We start from the raw sequence: 20,846 nt of genomic DNA, 5'->3' as shown, positions 1-20,846 counted from the left end.
CCATTAAAATTACCATGACATACAATGACTGTTCTAAAGCCTTTTAAGCCTAATAACTTCACTAGTTAAGCACACACAATCAGTATATATATCATTTTCCAAGGTTGGATCAATTTTCTGTTAAACATAGCACATTTACTTCAAAACGAAGTAATAGACTTGAAAAGTAATTTCATTTCCCAAAAAAATTTTGACTTCAATTCGCCCCGATCACGTCAAAGTTTTTCAGGTAAACGGCAATCCTGAAGATCCAATGGATCAACTGGACCGACCACATACAAGTATGTGTCCTTCTAACTAAGTATGAACGACTAATTTTCAGCGATAGAAAGAAAACACATCATAAATCGCCCCGGTCACTTTCAGTCATCAGGTTAATGGCTATCCTCAAAATCTACAAGTAGAAAATGAGGACCAAAACATATCCTAAGACATGTCCTTCCAACTGAGATAACCGACATAATTTTAAGCGATTAGTGACGATTTTTTTTTTTTTTTTTTTTTTTTTTTTTTTTTTTTTTTTTTTTTACTCAGAAGAAAAACATGGTTACTCGGGATTGATCATCCCGTTTAGCTCAATAAAGTTCACATTTTCTAACGTCATCTTCCCGTTAGTTACCGTATCCTTTCCTGATATTTTGCCTCCACTCTCACCGGCAAAACTGACTCTCGCTCCTTGAACAGGTTTTAAATCTTGTAACAAATTTTTGTTACCAGTCACGTGCCGGGAACAGCCGCTATCCACAACCCAAAGATTATTGGAAGCCCTGTTCAACTGTTCCTGCACAAATAAAAGAGATGATTAAAATTTGGGGACCCAAGACCTCTTGGTCTTGGGTCGATTAACCTTCTCAACCGAACTCACACACCTTGGCTGACCAAAGTTAGCATTATAAAAATTTCCACGAGTCCTAACAGGATACCTCCTTGGAGACTGATAGTGAGGCCTACCAAACCGACGAACATTAAGAGAATTAAAAGAATTATAGCAGTTGGTTTGGTTATTAGTAGTGTGAAAACGAGATGTGTTTTTTTGAAAACCGGTATTATATCTCAAATTTGAATGGTTTTCTTTTTTAACATGTAAACGATTACTAAAAACCTTGGTCTCAGTTTTCGAGGGCCTCACCTCTCTGAAACGCTGCTTCAGAGGGCAATCAGCAACAAGGTGCCCTGTTTGATTACATCTAAAACAACATCTATAATCAGCTTTCCTGTCAGCAGTTGTTTTAGATGTGGAGGCAGTATTACTAACCATACGTCTCACATAAGGTGGGACATATGGGTTGAGTGGAGTACTCTTATTAGTTGATTTAGCATTTTCTCCACTTGTGGGTAATACTTCCTTCTCTTTTGTCTTACCCGACTTGGATGACTTATCCGAATCAGATGAGACAGGACTTGAAATTTTAATTTTTGAGACAGGCGAACTTGTTTCGCCTTTACTAACTTCCGGTACTTTACCAGTTTCCTTAGCAGTACTTGTCTGATCAGCTACGAAATTAACAGATTCATGAACACTAGGATTGAAAGTGTAGTTGTGATTATACGGTGGTGGCACCTCGTTATAACCAATTCCTCCCCTCTTTGCAGAGGTACCTTGATCACTCACAAGGTGATCAAGGATGGCAGTGGAGTTCCGGAATTGCTCCAGTTTCCTATTTAGTGCCACCACTTTTACCTGGTGATCAGCAATCTGTTTTTCTTTCTCAGCGATTAACTTGGTTTTCTCTTCTAAAACCTCGTAGCTTAGATCGATCACAACAATTTTTTCAGCTAATTTTGTTTTTAAACTTTGAACGTCTTTTTCACAAGCTTTAATTTTTATTCTATAATTATTTTCTCTTGTCTTTGTGAAGTGATGATCTTCTTTCAAGGTTTTAAATTCGGCATCCAACTTAACATACTGATCAGTAATTGTAGCAAGTTGTTCTGACAAGTTCTCACATTTAGTACAGAAAGATTTAGAACTTACCTCGGAGCGATTATCCTTGTCATCTGCCATGAAAGCTGTTTCTTCTTCAGTAGCTTTCTCATTTCTATCAACCTTCTTACATTCTCCAACCTTCTGACCTTCTTCAACCTCAGCCTCAGCCATGTTTGCTTGCTCACCAGATTCATTTGAATGCAGGTTCCAGTTGTACTCACCTGCTTCTCTGGTCAACATGGCGTTAATCTCTCTTTTAATTCCAGAGTGTTGAGTAGGCCGACCTTGTCCTCGTTCAACCCTCTCATTTCTGCATTCCTTGGCAAAGTGCCCGTACTGTTGACAATTATAGCACCTTACCTTGGATTTGTCGAATCCAGGCCTACCACCAACAAACTTTCTCCCAGTTTTCTTCATAAAACGTTTAATTCGCCTCACAATTATTGCCATTTGCCATTGCAAATCCATCTCCTCCAGATCATCAGCATCGATCTGGTCATAATCCTCATCCAGAACAGCAGGGTCCATAATCTTCCCTTGGATGTAGTTTTCATAGGAAGCAATAAATGATGCATAGACTGCAAACTGCTCTTCAGCAGATTTGACACTCATAGGCATCTTGGAATAATTATTGCTTGAGGAATTTTCAGAGAAACCACTCGTGGATGCTTGAGGCTTTGAAGTACTTGATCCTCCAGCAACAAAGCAAACATCACCGTTCATGTTTACTGACACATTTCCTGACTCTCCTTTGGAGTAGTAAGCAGCAGATTCAGACTTCGAACTTGAGCCTGAGTTAACTTTGGCACCATACATACCAGGGTCTTGAACCTGATCCGTTGGTGTCTCTTTTCGAACCATATTAAGCTCATAAGTTCTGAGCTTGTTTACTGCCGTTTCCAAATCATAATTAGGAAAGTCTCTGTCTTCCCTCATAAGAACGGTGTACATTTCCCACTTCGGTGGGAGAGCATCGAGAAGCTTTTCAACGATCTCTTCTTCTCGGTAAGCAATCGAATAATTGTTCAGCTCTGTCATTAGATGATAGTATCGGGTGATAATATCATCGAGCGATTCGTTCTTCAAATGCTTGAAGACAGAGAACTGGGTCTTTAACAGCTTAATCTTCGAGGCACGAATACCCGCGTTCCCTTCGAATCTATTCTCAAGAGCATCCCAAAGCTCTCGTGCAGAAGTGTACTTCCTGAATGTATGGAGAATCTCTTGAGGAAGAGCCATAGTAATCGCAGCATGGGCCTTGCTCTCGGCCTCATACATTTTTTTCTCTTGTTCCTCCATCTGGCTGTACTTCTTTACCACATCCCGACCTTCGTGTTCCATTGACGGTGGAATATATCCATCCTGGATGCACACCCACATCTTTGCATCCTGGTATTTAATATACTGAATGAACCTATCCTTCCACGCCACAAAATCGGTTACTTTCAGCAATCTTGGGGCCTTAGTAGCAGATCCCGCTTCGACTTCCATTTTGACTAAGTCTGAGATGTTGATTGATGACTTCCATTGCTGATCGATACGAGATCCGCACGAGGTCTAGGAGTGCGGAATCCTCCTAGACTCGTATATGGTGTATAGACGAAGAACACAAACACGTACACGATCAAATACACAAACAAATACAAGAATGGATAATCAAATCTGCAGATTCATATATAAAATAATCACGTTACATACCGTAACATAAACAGAAACACGACTGACCCGAGGTGAGCTCTACCTCGGGTCGTCTTACACGACTCTCACTTTCTTGCTCTCTCTAACTGAACTATAACACAATACGAATTACTGGATTACTTGATTACTTGATCCCTAAAACTAAACATGACACATGTATATATAGATAACATTCACGGGCCTGGGCTTCAGTAGGCGAAGTTGTGCATAACTTCGCCTAGGCGAAGTTGTGATAACTTCGCCTAAGGCAGAAGTTGTTACAACTTCGCCGTTGGCGAAGTTGTTCTAACTTCGCCTAAGGCGAAGTTGTGCTAACTTCGCCTGTGGCGATCCGCTGGTCAGAATTGCATAGCGACGGCCACAAAATGCACCAACAGGTACTATGGTAAATTCATTAATTTTTTTTCTTTTTCTTTTTCCTCTTTTTTCCCTATCTTCTACTCCATCTTTCCACTTTTCTCTTTTAAAAATATTTTCCTTAAATCCAAGCAAACCCTAAATCCCCAAATCCAAACCCCAAAAATCCAATAAACAACACTTGAGGCTACCCCGTCCCCTGTGAACTTATCTCCAATCCTTACATTCCACATAAATCGCATTCCATTTATTCTTGAGGTTGCAGACTAAGAGTTTACCCGAAGTTCTTTTGCATTCTCATAAGATGTTATTGGTGGTAAGGGTAGGGTTGGTGGCGGCTGGTCAACGATGGTTTCTGGGTTGTCGTGGTGATTGTGTAGGTTCTACAAGTGGGTATGGGATGTGGTGGAACTGGTTGGCTGCGGGCTGTGGCGGCTGATTAGGTGGTGATGGGGGGTTCCGACAGTAAGCTTTTTAAATGGGGTGGGTGTGGATTTAAATGGAGATGTTGTGGTATCTCACCGGAAATGGTGATCGGAGAGAGAGATAGAGGTGGTGGTGGTGGGGAAGATGTGGAGACTGGAGAGGGGTAGAATGGCGAATGAAGGGGAAAGATGGAGTAGAAGAAGACAGGGAAAAAAGAGGAAAAAGAAAAAGAAAAAAAATTAATGAATTTACCATAGCACCCCTGACTTAACGTGTAAAATAGACAGAGTTAAAAAAAGTACTAAAGTTGCAAGTTTTAGAAAAGTGAGGTATTCATTTGCAATAAATTCAAAATTAGTACTAAAGTTGCGTAATTAAACAAACCACAGGTACTAAAATGACACTTAACTCTTTTCTATATTTCACCATCAATACATGGATTGAAATCACGTTTTAGTTATGTTCGGTTTGTTAAAAAAAAAAGGTTTGGATTGAAATCACGTTTTCGTTATGTTTGCTAATGGACAAACCAACCGGTTTGGTTTAAGCATAGAACCACCCAACCTGACCCAAACCGGTTCGGGTGGTTTTAAAACCGGTTGGATTGTCAATAACCCAAACCGCTATACGAACCGGCAGTTTGGGAACCAGTTTGGTAGAAACCGGTTCGGTTACAATTCTACTAACTATTAACCATGAATTGAAGATTGAAAGCAAAAAGGTCTAAATAAATACCAATTTCCTTTAAACAAAGTCCCCATCTGAAACCTCATATATCTAAAACTGAACAATTAACTGCTTATCACAACTCTTTTAACTCAAAACTAGATTCAACATCATCCAGTCTACACAAAAAAACAACCTTTTTATAAGTCAGTGTTGCGTGAGAAGGATGGTAATGGAACCGACTCTTGAGGGCGGAAGATAACAAGAACAGCAAACATGCCAATCATCGGGAGCATGAGAAGCCATTTTAGCAGTTTGTAATAATGGAGATGAAAGGTTAAAGAGAACTCATCAGAGAAGTATAACCCGTTCTTGTCTGTCATCTCCACCACCACTGCTGTTCCTGTCGTTCTAACACCGACTGTAGGCAACTTTATCCCGTATTTTCCAGGTTTGTCATAAATCTGGCTGCTTTTGATTGTTCTTTCTCCTTGGTAGTTTCCAGGAACTAATAACGATGTCTGAAACGTTTGAAGCAAGAAAAACCAATCAGTACTTTGATTTTACATTTTACAACAAATAAAAAATGCAAATTTATATAAGACAGTTACATTAGATATAAAATCATGTCTATTTCCTTTTTAGTTTTAAAATTTTTATTACATAAACTACATTTAAATAAAAAACAGGTTAAACAGGTCAACCTATAAACATCCCGGGTTGATACAACACGACCCGTTTAGCTAAACAGGTTCGAAGATTCAACCCAGGGTCCAATCATGTTTACTTTTATATATAATGGTTTAATTATGAACAGGTTCAATCAGGTTAAATACATATAACAGTTGAGCGTACGAAAGAATAGTTGACTAAAAAAAATAGTCAAAAGCGTCGACGTCAAGAAGTTTATCTACAAAGCAGAAACCACCAAAATCATTTTATCCAAAAAATATATATATCAGATAAATCATGAATATAATATATTCTCAACAAAATCATTTTAAAAGCTTAAGATAAACTATGAATATAATAAACCACCAAAATTATTTTATCCAACAGGTTTCCATTTTATGCATTGGGGGTCTTCAGTATTCGAATCATACTCAAAACTCGATTCGAATCGAATTCATATTAAAAGGTTCAAATTCGATTTTCAAATTTCGAAACTAAAACATATTTATAATTGTGGATTCGAATACAAATAATACTTTTTTTACTTTTGATACTTATATATGCACGCGCACACACGCATACACAGGCACAAAATTAAACATTTAATGACACTTGGGTCTCTTAATTCATTATCCAGCCCAATAACCAATGTCCAATTGTTTGGGCCTACTAAAATAAAAGTTAAAAAAAAGGCTGATATCAAATCGATTTAGAATTGTATGCGATATTGAATTTCGAATTTGAATCCAGCTTCTTAGTATATTAATTCGAATATTCATTTTAGCCAATTTCAAATTTTCAACTATCTTATACCATATTAAAGGCTAAGTATAACCAAAATGAGTCAATATTGCCACCTCTAGTCCAGTTGACCAATACAAATGGCCAAAGTTGCATTCCTAAAAAAAGTCAAAATTACCGTGACATTATACGGGGCTTGATATCCAGATGGTACCCTGTGTTTATCTACAATCTCTATATCAACCCAAAAATGTTTTCCTTCTTCATCCCGGAATGTTCTAGAAGAAGGTGTAACATAAACACCTTCACGGTCAACACGAGCTGCAACATTGTTCCGTCCTTGATTATGTGATCTCCACGCCTAACAAAGCAAAACATAAAATGAGAATATTAAAAATCAAAAAATCGAAAGAGTAACACGATAACAAAAATCATGTCATGCCTTGAGAGGATGATGTGGCGCAGGGGTTGAAAAACAAAACACATTGCCATTCATAGTTGTCACAATAAGATCAAGATCGTCTCCACCGTCAACATTGTCAGCCAACACCATGCTATATCTGTTCATTTTACGATTCACCAGTTTTAGCTAAACTTTACAAGAAATATAACATATGCCAACCAGCAAAGCATAAATTCTTAGCAATTCATCTTTTTTAAGATTAATATCAGAAAACGAAGATGGGAATCTATGTTTAGAGATAATTCTGCAATAAAAGAATAATGTACAGCAGTAAGATTTACTGGGGGTGTTACAGTACAACTAGTATCGAGTATTTTTAAGTTAAGTGCCCATTGTGATTTGCAGTGGGAGAATTGATGAATTAAGTGTAGGCCTGTAAACGAACCAAACGTTCAATGAACAATTCGTGAACCATTGCGGGAAGTTCGTTTATATGCATTGACTTAATTAATATACAAACGAACATGAAAAATATATTCTGTTCATTTAGTTAAACGAACGAACACGAACACATGTCCCATTCATTCATGTATGTTCATGAGCATCTGTTTACACGCGTTCATTTAAATTCATTTATGTTTGTTCATTTATTTTCATTTATGTTGTTAGTTTACTTATTTTTAAGTTTGTTCGTTAGGTTCGTTAATACATTCAACTAAACTTTTAAACCCGTTACAATTTAGTCTAGTTTTTCATAATTTTTTAGACCCAACAAATTGTTTTTCACATTTACTTTTATATAGTGAAAGCTTAGACACGTTCATTCATCTAAGTTCAATTATATTTGTTCGTTTACGTTCATACCGTAAACGAATAGATTCATTTTCTTAACGAAAAAACAGAACAAGAAAACCACAATCGTTTAATTGTTTGTGTTCAATCGTTTGTTAAGTTAAAAGTTAGCAAACAGATACATGTATGCTTTGTTTGCGTTCATTCGTTCGTTTACAGACATAGTCAAGTGGGTTGAGTAATAACACGTCAACTCGTCAAGTTTTTGTCAAAATGGGTAATTTTAGAATCGTTATAGTTTTGACACATTTTGTTTTTTGTGGTTTACTTTTACCTGTTTGACCATATATAAAACATAACAACCTTAAGAAAGAAAGACTTACGATGTTTCACCAATATCCACAACATCAGCACACGAAGTGGGCCCATCAATGAGATACAAGTAACCATCAAATGATGTTGTCACAATTGTAAGACCTTTCTTCTTTTCCCTTCGTTTGCTCAAATCAACTAACAAGACTTGATTCATCACTCTCCCGTGAGTTCGGTATGGATACGGACGCACAAACGAGCCATCTTTTCCACTAAGAACATAAATGTTTCCTGATATTGTTGGAACCACCACATCCGTGTGCCCGTCTCCATCCACATCACCAACAGTTGCACCCTAGAAATAGACAAAAATGTGTTACGGAGACAACCCAGTCTGGCCAATATCAACTAGGAGCGGCAATTCCTGACACGACACTAAAAAAATAGGTTTTGGGTCGGTTGACACGACCCGTTTTAAAAATGGGTCAACAAGGACATGACAAGTTTAATAAGTGAGTTGGCTTGTAGACCCGTTAAAGGATTTTAAAAAAAAGATAATATTTAGATTTTAAAGATGAAAAGTAAAGTATAAAGTGTTTGATTTATAACTTTTCCTCTTTACTTATAACTTCTATAAAGTGTCATTTCCATTTGCTTCTTATAATCTTGACCTAGGCTATATATGCAAACCCAAGTTTGCTAATGGAAATGAAAACTGAAGAAACAAAAACAATTAAAAGGACACCAATTGAAAAAAAAAAAAAAAAAAGCTTCATCTGAGTCACATTAATTAACTGTTTAAACTGTTTCAAGTCAGTATATAGTACTCATATTCATAAATTCATAAATGATCATAAAACGAGTAAACCTGAAACATGACTCAACACGGCACAATTTTAAGCGGGTCTGACACATTTAAGTATGGCCCATCCATTTTTGGTTACCTGAGAAATTAAGCTCTTAAGATGGGCTTCCCAAATTTCTACACCTTGTGGGGTCCACGCAGCAACGTTTCCGTGTGTATCAGTAGTAACCAATTCAATCTTCCCATCATCATTAATATCAGCAGCTATTACACCTCCTTGGATTTCAGCCATCTCAAGAGGAAACTTCTCTCTTACCTTGCCTGAATTATAATCAATATAAAAATTATAACTAAGATACTTTACTTATTAATATCTCAATAAATAACTGTATTACCTTTATGGTCGAGGACATAAAATAGACCATAACATGTGCCAACAAGGATGTCTAGGTATCCATCACCATCCAAATCAACCACCGTTGGAGATGAATATATATACGCACGGTATTTGGCAGTATCTGTACTTATATCCAACTCAGCAGTCCACTTAACTTGTTTGGTCTCAAGGTTAAAAACGACAATTCCACCACCAACATATTTTCCAATTTCAATACCACCAAGTTCCTTCACACGCTCTGGGTTATCATAGTATCTGTAAAAGGTTACAATGGTCAAAAGAGCAACTATGATTATAACACAGACATTATAAGATGACGCTCACTCCTGGTCAAAGAAATATGAGACTGCAACAATCATTTCTGAAACCCCATCCTTATCAATATCAGCTATCACCTGAAAATAACAAGAAACGGGCATAACTCATAATTCCTAATTCATTCCAGTATCACATAATCTAAGATTAGAGGTGTACATAGGGATGAGATTTTTTTCCCGAATACCCGTACATGTACTTGTACGCATCTATTGGGTACGGGTATGAGTACCCAAATTTACTGATTATAAGTACGGTTACTTTCGGGTACAGGTACGGGTACAAGTACGGGTATTACGGGTACTGGTACCCGTTTAGAATATGTAGGGGCTTTTATTAGGTTTCCAACACTCATGACTTAACTTTCAAGCGGGATTTTCAAAACCTAATATATATTAGTTGAATAAGTTCCTTCTCAATCTATATGTGTATATTCATATATTGTGTATTCGTATATTTTTATTTCATGTATGTGTAATTGTGTATATCATAAAATAACATGTATTAACTTTCTCTCTTGTTTTTCTATAGAAATTGAGGAAGCAATAAACAAAGAAAAGGAAAAGGGAAAATGGAAAGATGACTAACGAAGATTAAACGAATGTTGACTTTCTTTCAATCAATCAATCAATCATACCCAGTGGAATCCCACCAATAGCAAAGTTATAAGTAGGGTCTGGGGAGGGTGGGATATAGGCACACCGTACCTCTATCCAATGGGATGGAGAGGTGGCTTCCAGAGAGACAGGGTCTAAAAAAAACATATGTATGAGGGAATATAATAGGAAATCAAAGTTCAACGGTAATATAATTAATAATAGTGTTATGTTGTGGTCTCCGATCCATCATGGGTCGGGTCCGGTTTAGACGAATAGACAGAATTAGGAGATTAAGCTGTTTGAGTTTTGGCCAAGCCCAAAAGCTCTAATCAGGCCCAGTTTAGTTAAAGGGTTAAACCCTAATTGTCTAGTCTATATATTCTCTCCTGTACTTGTAAGTTTGTATCACTCAATAATAAGAAAACCCTAGTTATCGACAGTGGACGTAGGTCATACACCGTGACCGAACCACTTAAATCCTTGTGTCTCTTTCGTTTATTCTTTCGGTTTTACTATTGTATTCGTGTTTGTGTGTGACTCCGAACCTAACAATTGGCATCAGAGCCTGGTTCTCGATTATACACACAGTTCCGCCGCCGCTGCTCCGCTGCTAAAGTTCCACCGCCGCTGCTACAGTACCGCTGCCGCTGCTACAGTACCGCCGCCGCTACAGTACCCGCGCCGCCGCTACAGTACCGCCGCCGCCGCTACAGTCCGCCGCCGCTAATTAGGGTTCCGCAGCTGCTGGTTCGTTTTTTCTGATCAGTTTCCAGTCCTTTTATTCCTTGGGTAGTTTGGTTGTTTGCTGTAATCAAAACTCAGTTTGGATAATGGCTGAGGACGGAAAGATCAAGATTGAGAAGTTTGATGGTCAGGATTTTGGATGGTGGAAAATGCAAATTGAGGATTTGCTATGTCAGAAAGACTTAATGGAAGCACTAGAAGAGAGGAAACCGGAAAGTATGAAAGATGATGAGTGGAAGGTACTTGACAGAAAAGCCATAGCTGTTATTAGACTCTCACTAGCTAAGAATGTGGCATTCAATATTGTAAATGAAACTACCACGTATGGTCTTATGAAAGCCTTGTCAAATATGTATGAAAAGCCTTCTGCATCAAACAAGGTATTTCTGATTAGACAGCTAGTTAACACCAGAATGAAGGAAGGGGCATCTGTTACCTCTCATGTTAATGACTTCAACACTATTATTTCTCGTTTGTCTTCTGTTGATATCAAGTTTGATGATGAAGTTCAAGCGTTACTCTTGTTATCCTCGTTACCCGAAAGTTGGTCAGGGACTGTTACTGCAGTTAGTAGTTCTTCTGGGAATACTAAGCTTACTTTTGAAGGAGTCCGGGATTTGATTTTAGGGGAGGACATAAGAAGAAGGAATTCTGGTGAGACATCTAGTTCTATATTGAGCACCGAAGGGAGAGGTAGGAGAAGAGAGAAAGGTAATGGCAGGGGTAGGTCAAAGTCTAGAAGAAGAAGTCAGTCAAAGCCCAGAAAAGACATTGAGTGTTGGAATTGCAAAGAAATGGGGCATTTTAGAAACCAATGCCCTAACCCCTCAATTTCAAAAGAAAAGAAAGAATCTAAGAAGGAAGTTAATCTGGCCACCGGTTCAGATGATTCAGAAGGTTCAGAAGAGACTCTTATCTGCTGTGTTGAAGAATCAACAGATTCATGGATTATGGATTCTGGTGCATCTTTTCATGCCACTTATGGCACGAAGAAGATGAAGAATCTCCGAACAGGTAATTTTGGTAAAGTTCGTTTGGCTAATAATCATGCTGTTGATATCACGAGGATGGGGGATATTGAACTAAAAACTTCATTGGGCACCTCATGGACTCTAAAGGATGTTCGGGTCGTTCCTAGCCTTAGAAGAAAGCTAATTTCTGTTGGGCAGTTAGATGACCAAGAATATGATGTTATGTTTGGTGGGGGTAAATGGAAAGTTGTGAAAGGGAATCTTGTGATCGCCAGAGGTAAAAAGAAGGGCACTTTATACATGGTTGAAATTCCAGCTGATGGGGTAAATGCAGTGACCAGTGGACCGAGTCAGTCTAGTTTGTGGCACCAACGACTCGGCCACATGAGTGAAAAAGGGATGAAAATGCTCGTTGCTAGAGGAAAAATTCCAGAACTGAAGAAGGTTGAATCTGAATTTTGTGAACCATGTGTTTTCGGTAAAAAGAAGAAAGTATCTTTTGTGAAGACCGGAAAACAACCGAAAGCTCAGAAATTGGAGCTTATTCACTCTGATGTCTATGGACCAACTTCAGTCTCTTCTTTGGGAGGATCGCACTATTATGTCACCTTCATTGATGATTCGACACGCAAGGTATGGGTTTACTTTCTTAAAAATAAATCTGATGTTTTTGATACTTTTAAGAAATGGAAAACTGCTGTTGAATTGGAAACTGATTTGAAGGTGAAATGCTTGAAGTCGGATAACGGTGGTGAATACGTTAGCAAAGAATTCCGTGATTATTGTGAAGAGTACGGTATTCGGATGATCTTTACAGTCCCTGGCACTCCTCAACAAAATGGAGTGGCAGAACGAATGAACAGGACGTTAAATGAAAGGGCAAGAAGTATGAGACTTAATGCCGGGCTTCCAAAGACGTTCTGGGCAGATGCAGTTAATACTGCAGCTTATTTAATTAACCGGGGATTGTCAGTACCGCTGGGTTTCAAGACACCAGAAGAAGAGTGGAAAGGTAAAGCTGCAGATTATAAGCATTTGAAAGTCTTTGGGTGTAGCGCTTATGATCTAGTGAAAAATGACAAGCTTGATGCTAAAGCTAAAAAATATGTTTTCATTGGATATGGGTCAAACGAAATGGGCTACAGGCTTTGGGATTTAGAAAGCAGAAAAGTAGTCAGAAGCAAGCATGCAACTTTTAATGAGGCTGAGTTATACAAAGATAGAAACACTTCAAAATCAAGGGTTCAGAAAGAGCAGGTTGAATATGAAATTGATGCTCAGAAAAAGACAGTTGAGTCAGCTACCGAACCCGAGACAGAAACTGAAGAAACCACAGTTCCTGAATTTGAAGATGATGATATTGGTGGAAATGAAGAGTCAGAGGGAGTCTCTGACAGTGGGAGTTCAGAGTCTGAGGATGAACAGTCTCCACAAGAACCTGACCCGCCTCAGCACTGGGTTAGGAGGTCAACCAGAGTTTCTAAACAGCCGGTACGTTACAAACCTTCAGTTAATTATCTCCTTTTAACTGAAAATGGTGAGCCAGAGAGTTATTATGAAGCACTTAAGTTGAAAGATTCGCTCCAGTGGGAGCATGCTATGAAGGAGGAGATGAACTCTTTGAGTAAAAACCAGACATGGGTTTTAACCAAGTTTCCACCAGATAAAAGAGTTCTACAGAATAAATGGGTCTATAGAGTCAAGGAAGAACATGATGGGTCTAAACGATACAAAGCTCGTTTAGTGGTCAAGGGTTTCCAGCAAAAGAAAGGAATTGATTATAATGAAATATTCTCTCCAGTTGTGAAGATGACCACCATCAGATTGATCTTAAGTATTGTTGCTGCAGAAAATTTACATCTAGAGCAATTAGATGTTAAGACAGCATTTTTACATGGTGATCTTGACGAGGAGATCTATATGGCACAACCTGAGGGATTTCAGGTTGCCGGGAAAGAAAAATGGGTCTGCAAATTGAAGAAAAGCTTGTATGGTCTGAAGCAGACACCTAGGCAATGGTACCTAAAGTTTGATGATTTTATGGTGAGAACTGGGTACAAGAAATGCGAGGCCGACCATTGCTGCTACTTAAAGAAGTTTAAAGGCTCATATATCATTCTACTTCTTTATGTAGATGATATGTTAATTGCAGGATCTGATATGAAGGAGATTCGCAAGTTGAAGAAACAGTTGTCTGATGAATTTGAGATGAAAGATCTTGGTCCAGCCAAACAGATTTTGGGGATGAGTATATCCAGAAAGAAAGATGGCTCCATAACACTATCCCAAGAGAAATACATAGGGAAAGTGTTAGAAAGATTCAGGATGAATGATGAGAAGACTAAACCGAGAAACACACCTCTGGGAAGTCATTTCAAACTTACCAAAGACCAGTCTCCCAGAACAGAGGAAGAAAGAACAGAGATGGCTAAAGTTCCGTATGCATCTGCTGTTGGCAGTCTCATGTACGCCATGGTTTGTACACGGCCAGACATTGCTCATGCTGTCGGGGTAGTTAGTCGTTTTATGTCGGATCCGGGAAAGGAACATTGGGAAGCGGTGAAATGGTTACTCAGATACTTAAAGGGTACTTCCAGTTTGGGGTTATGTTTTAAGGGGAATGATACAATTCTCAGGGGTTATTCAGATGCTGATCTGGGTGGATGTAAGAAGACGTTTAAAAGCACTACTGGTTATGTTTTCACAGTTGGGGGAACAGCAGTATGTTGGATGTCCAGACTTCAGAAAAGTGTTGCTTTATCAACCACTGAGGCAGAATATATGGCAGCAGCCGAAGCAAGTAAAGAATTAGTATGGTTGAGAACTTTTCTTGAAGAGTTGGGAAAGAAACAGGCAGAGTTCTTCTTATATTGTGACAATGAGAGTGCAGTGAAACTTGCGAAGAATCCAGTCTATCATTCGAAGACTAAGCACATCGGGAGGAGATATCACTTTGTCAGAGATTTGATCAGTGATGGTGTTTTCAGTTTGAAAAATATCTCAGGTGCTAAGAATCCAGCAGATATGTTCACCAAGCCGGTGATGCTGGATAAGCTGAAGCTGTGCAGAGCTTCAGCAGGCCTTCAGGAATAATGTTGAGAAGGCGAAGGGTAACTAGGAGGTGCAAAACCAGATGGGTTTTATTTTACATGTACAAGGCAATGCAGGTGAAGACATTTTACGTCTCCAAATGGGAGCAGGTTGAAATGTTTGACGCATCCAAGTGGTGGTTTAGAGAAGATGTCTCGAAGCCCAAGTGGGAGATTGTTATGTTGTGGTCTCCGATCCATCATGGGTCGGGTCCGGTTTAGACGAATAGACAGAATTAGGAGATTAAGCTGTTTGAGTTTTGGCCAAGCCCAAAAGCTCTAATCAGGCCCAGTTTAGTTAAAGGGTTAAACCCTAATTGTCTAGTCTATATATTCTCTCCTGTACTTGTAAGTTTGTATCACTCAATAATAAGAAAACCCTAGTTATCGACAGTGGACGTAGGTCATACACCGTGACCGAACCACTTAAATCCTTGTGTCTCTTTCGTTTATTCTTTCGGTTTTACTATTGTATTCGTGTTTGTGTGTGACTCCGAACCTAACAAATAGCACGTAGTGAAAATAATAATACTAATACATAAATAGATAAAAATACATAATATATGAAAAGAAAATAACATAATGGTGTGTGACCAAAACTAAAGTAAAGAGAAGCCCCTAAGGTATTCCTTTCTCCCTAAAAATCCTTAACTCTAATTCTACGTCTCCAAGAATTCCTATCCTCAACCATGTCCTCGGAGAGGTTTAGGTCTAGCAAATCATGTCTAATCCTCTCATCCCAAGTCAATTTAGGTCAGCCTCTACCCCTCCTCCCATCTATAGTAATGTTAACTTTCTTTGTATAAGTTAATTTAGTTTTAAACATTTTGATATCTTTTTTGGATACTTTGTATGTTTTGGTATTCATTACTTGATTTTGAATGGATTTTATACTATAGTTGATTTGTTTCATTTTTAGTTTTGGTATTATGTTTTTGGTTGCGGGTATTATGGTTTTGGTTGTGGTATTACGGTTTTGGTATTATAGATAATTGATTGTCGGTACCATACCGTTACCGATACCTAGTTTAGTGGAGATTTTTTTTAAAAAAGAACAAAGGGGTACGAAGCGAGTACCGTACCCAAAGTACATGTACCCGTACTCGTACCATAAAATTCGGGTACGGGTATGGGTACCAAGATTTACTAATTTTAGGTACGGGTACTTTCGGGTACAAGTACGGGTACGGTCCCAATCTCATCTATGGGCGTACATGTAACCAAAATAACCGAAAAAACCAAACCCAAACAAAAATCAATAGTTTGGTTATATGTTTTTATAAACACTGAATTTTTAGTTTGGGGTTGACTTTTCATGATTATTAAAACCGAAAAAAGAACCAAACGTATGAATTTTCATTTTAATTTGTGAATGTTAAGTAATATATAAGCAAACAAACATACATTGCAAAATCCCAAACATTTTAGGCCAGATGTAGAATAATCAATTTATCATTAAATACAAAAAGATTTAGGCCTAAATTCGTTACAATGTTTTAGTCCATTTTTTTCAGTCTAAAAATTTCAAGCCCAAATGGTAAAACCAAACCTAATGTATGAATGTCATTTTTGAATGTTAAGTAATATATAAACAAACAAACTTACACAGTAAAATCCCAAATATTTTAACCATTTAATCATTAGCACTTTAACAGAAAGGAGTTAGGCACAAATTCATTATTGTAGTCCAATTTTTTTCATTCCAAAAATTTCAAGCACAATTGATAAAACTCAAACGGAAAACCGAAAAGAAAACTAAACAAAATCGAATGTTTTCAAAAATTTAAAAAGCCGAATTTTGGGTTTTTGGTTCAATTTGAGCCCAAAACCGACCCATGCACACCCCCACCTAAGATTGCTTAACTAATGACATTAATGACTTACAGGAGTACACAAAATGTGTGAATCAACATGCACATAGCTTTGAGATGCCTCATGTTGTGCTTCATTCCACTCTTCATCTCCCCACATTGTTTCATCAACATAATCATCATAGTCATAGTTGTACTCATCTGCCAGCTCATCATTGTCACGGAGCATATCGAAAGACGCGTCAGCATCAGCTTCAAGGCCTTCATCATTTTCAACAGTTGCAGCACGAACATCTTTTTGGTCATTGTTCTCCTGTAGTTTTTCTTCTAGAAGCCGTCTTCCAGTCTTTGTTTCATTATTAGCACCTTGTACATTTTCTAATATATTTGTTGATATATTTTGAGGCAACTCGATATGTGGGCTAGTTTTATTTTCTGCATTATTGCTGCCGTTTGGCAACTCGATATGTGGGCTAGTTTTATTTCCTGCATTATTGCTACCCTTATTTTCCAATGAATCTGTACTAGCTTCACTGTCATTATGTGAACTTTTAACATGTTCATCTAATAAAGTACTTTTTGTAGTATTTTGTGATTCAGGTTTCAGGGGTATTTCAGTCTTTGTCTCCTTATGCTCCTCCAAACCAGATGTATGGTTAGCTCTTGTAGGGGCTGTGGAAATGTTTACAAAAGTAGGCTGGTTAGATATCTCTGGTACAGTTCACAATTTTTTGTTTTAATGATTATGATAATATCTAAAAAACAGTTAAATTCCTTATTAATCAAACTAATTTATCTTTAAGACTAATTAAGGTTAACCATAGATGACTGCTGAATAGAAGATACAAAAAATACATTGACCACAAAAGAGATAGCAAGTGGAATTTACATAATAGTTACCTGCATATTAGTATGCAACAAAATCTTTAAATAAAAACAAATCAACATAGAACTTGATTAACATATGCATAACTATACAGTGATTATATCCTTCCTTTAAAATAATAATTATTTGGTCCTATAAAATTGAGTAAAAATTGCCTTTGGTCCACTCTAGTAGTAAAATAAATATATTTATTTTGCAATTGTAACATGCGTCCAACCACCTGCGGTGCAGCTTTCGACATAGTCAACAACCCAGTTGACAAAAAGTAACTACAAACTAGTCAAGTGACACTTTGAGACAGGTACAAGATTAAGAAACATGCGCTAAGAATCAACAATCTTGAAAAGAATGTATTGTCGTAAAGTGGATAAAAAAACATTTACTCAATCACAAGATCTAAACAATTTTCCATGATTATTGTATAAAACCTTAATAAAACAAAAGACATACGAGGTATGGAGTGCAAAGCAGCCTCTTGAATAAGTTGATCATCGTGAACATCTGGATGAGAGTGATCAACTGGCTCTGGGTTCAACCCCACATACCAATCCTTTTTAGCTTTTAGTCTAGGAACCTCTAATTTATCTGACATCATATAACCTGAAGCCCTGCATAAAAAAAATAAGAAAGTAAATTGGATGTTGAATAGAAAGAAAAAAAGACAAAAATGCTGCAAAAACTAATAAAAAGCCTGTACCGGAAGAAGAGCACCTCGCCATTGTATGTAGCCAAAGCTATTTCTCTCACACCATCCTTGTCAATATCATACAAAAGTGGACTCGCGTGAACAGTTGACTGATGGAAAGCGGGCCACCCTGAAAAACCATAAAAAAATCATAATTATAAGCTCAATTGTGTAATCATATTACTTGTTTATCATCTTATGCTACTAAAGGTATAGGACTTATTAAGGTAAAAGTATTACAACTTAACTAATATTATATGTAATACACTTCCTTATATGTAATACAACTTAAAATAATCTTTAAACTTTATTTAACCTACTACATCTCATTCTCTATCTCTATAAACACTTATTTTATTATTAGTTCTTCTTTCTTATACACTCACAAACATTTATAGAGATCATACATAGTGGATCTGTATATTTAGAGAATCGCTATTCATAAAACTTGGTTTTAGATATAGAGATGGAGATTAAGATTCTGATGGAGGTTCAAAATAAAAATCTCTAAACTTTAATAAGAGATAAAGATAAAGATCCTATTGTGAATGCACTTGCATATAGACAATTACAATAGTAGTGTAGATACTTAAAGTACAGAATCAATTAAATTGACTGAATGACACACCTGGCATTTTGTCACCATCAGAACCTTCCAAGACTTCCAGGTAGTGGACAAAAGATGGAACAACAACATCAAGTTTGCCATCACTAAGAGAAAGAAATGCCACCGCAAAAAAAATCAATAATTACAGGATGCAAATTCTTCAGCCAGAAATGGAATAATGCTAGATTCAGAAGACAGTACCAACATTTTTTACCTGTTAATATCAGCGATCAATGGTGTTGCATATATGCTAGAACTAACTTCCGTCTGCCATCTTAGCTCCAAATTCTGAGGGCATTGTTTATTCAACAGTTCATCCTCATCACTATAGACACAAAACATGTAAGAGTTAGTTATAGAACCAACTATAACGATGTACATGGTTAGACATACATACCAAAAGCGCTAGAAGCATAACACTTTAAGTTACACCAACTCTAGGTCCCTATCATTCTTGCGGTTCTTATATTCTAACTTAGGCAAAACACAAAATATAATAATATCACAGTACCTGCCTAGTGCCTACTTGAGAACAACTTAACTGCAGCTTCTCACTTTATTAAACACAGGCATGAGGCATCAGAAATCAAAACACACACACACACATATATATATATATATATATATATATATATATTTAAACATTTTTATACAAGTTGGCTTTTGGCGTTGATAAGTATGCCCTAAGGTAAGGTAAAGCTAGAAAACAATAATAATCCTGATGCATCATCTCAATAATAACCTTATAATCAGAAATAATAGAGAGCGATAAATGCTAGAAATGGAGACTTACAAATTAGGATATCCTAAGTTATCATCGGTGGCTTCACGTTCACGAAACTTATTATTGTTGGATTTTGCTTCTTCTTCTCCGCCAATTAGAATAAATGATACAGAAATAAAACCCTAATTTTCATACCTTGATCGATCTTAATACAAAAATCAAAGGAATGCTAGATCGATCTAGAAGAGAAGACAAGAGTTGAGTTGAGTTGGTAACAGTCTATAAGACCTCAATTCGATTCACAGAAGGCGCCTCCGGACATTCGTTAATCGCACTGCATTTCAACAACTTTTCTGGTTGGCCAAGCCCGTGTGTGTGATGTTGTAGCCTTGGTTTAAAATAGCTTTAGGCAAGAAGAGGCGTTTTGGTCTAAAAAATCCCAAGCGCAAGCCACCAGGCGAGAGCTTCACGTATGTTAATATTTTAAGCAGATGAGCCAAAGCGGTTACATTTTTAATTTCGTTTAGACTGCATCAAATGAAGCGCCGCCTCAAATGCCTCACGCCTCACCCGCTGGTCAGGGCGCCTCATGTTTTTTTCTTGCCTCACGTAAAATAAGGTGTTTTCCATAACGCCTCGAGTGCCTCACTCCTCAAGCGCGCCAAGGGTGTATCTGCGAGCTAACACTAATTTGATCGGTATCGGGTTACGACACAAAAACTAAACAAACAAGGTCTATGGAAAAAAGCTACCATCTAGAATAAAGCAGTCTTTTTTGTTAGTAATTTGAATTCCTCGATCGGCTCTTCTTTTCTTCGCTCCTTCTGATCACGATTGTGATTGAACACAGTAGACGAGTCTCAATCGCCTTGTCAAACTCTAATCATGATTTTTTATACAACTTAATCAACCCTTCCTTGTCATAACGACTTTGATGATGTTCCTTCTTCGACCAAGGATCTAGTTAATGAACACACTCGGGGTTCTTCTCGATCACGACCTGATCGATTCCTTCTAATCAATCACGAATTTGATCGAGGTCTTCAGTCTCCTTATCAATCACGACTTTGCTCGATAAACACCAAGAGTTTAATTACTTGGATACCAATTCAAGAATAACTTGATACCTCACCAAACGAAAGCGCACACATACAATTATTGAATAACTCTTTCAATATCATACAGAGGAAATATAACTCGAAAACTCCTATCACACATA

General features: G+C 37.4%; 1 pseudogene across 1 annotated transcript; it reads right to left on the bottom strand.

The window, feature by feature from the left end:
* Nucleotides 1-5,108: 5,108 nt before the first annotated feature.
* LOC143597051 (protein DEFECTIVE IN EXINE FORMATION 1-like) lies at nt 5,109-19,820 on the bottom strand (annotated as a pseudogene). Its single transcript, XR_013146825.1, has 13 exons — nt 19,697-19,820; nt 19,118-19,228; nt 18,925-19,007; nt 18,309-18,426; nt 18,062-18,219; nt 16,799-17,397; nt 9,521-9,591; nt 9,195-9,451; nt 8,939-9,120; nt 8,066-8,349; nt 6,930-7,047; nt 6,666-6,848; nt 5,109-5,595 (listed from the first exon to the last, which is right to left on the bottom strand). The product of XR_013146825.1 is annotated as a protein DEFECTIVE IN EXINE FORMATION 1-like (transcript).
* Nucleotides 19,821-20,846: the final 1,026 nt, after the last annotated feature.

The sequence above is a fragment of the Bidens hawaiensis genome, unplaced genomic scaffold, assembly GCF_021521415.1.
Source record: "Bidens hawaiensis isolate Kalapana, Puna unplaced genomic scaffold, B.hawaiensis_p1.1 tig00047518_1, whole genome shotgun sequence".
Classification (NCBI taxonomy): Eukaryota; Viridiplantae; Streptophyta; class Magnoliopsida; order Asterales; family Asteraceae; genus Bidens; species Bidens hawaiensis.
This window is presented reverse-complemented; position numbering and strand designations above follow the sequence as displayed.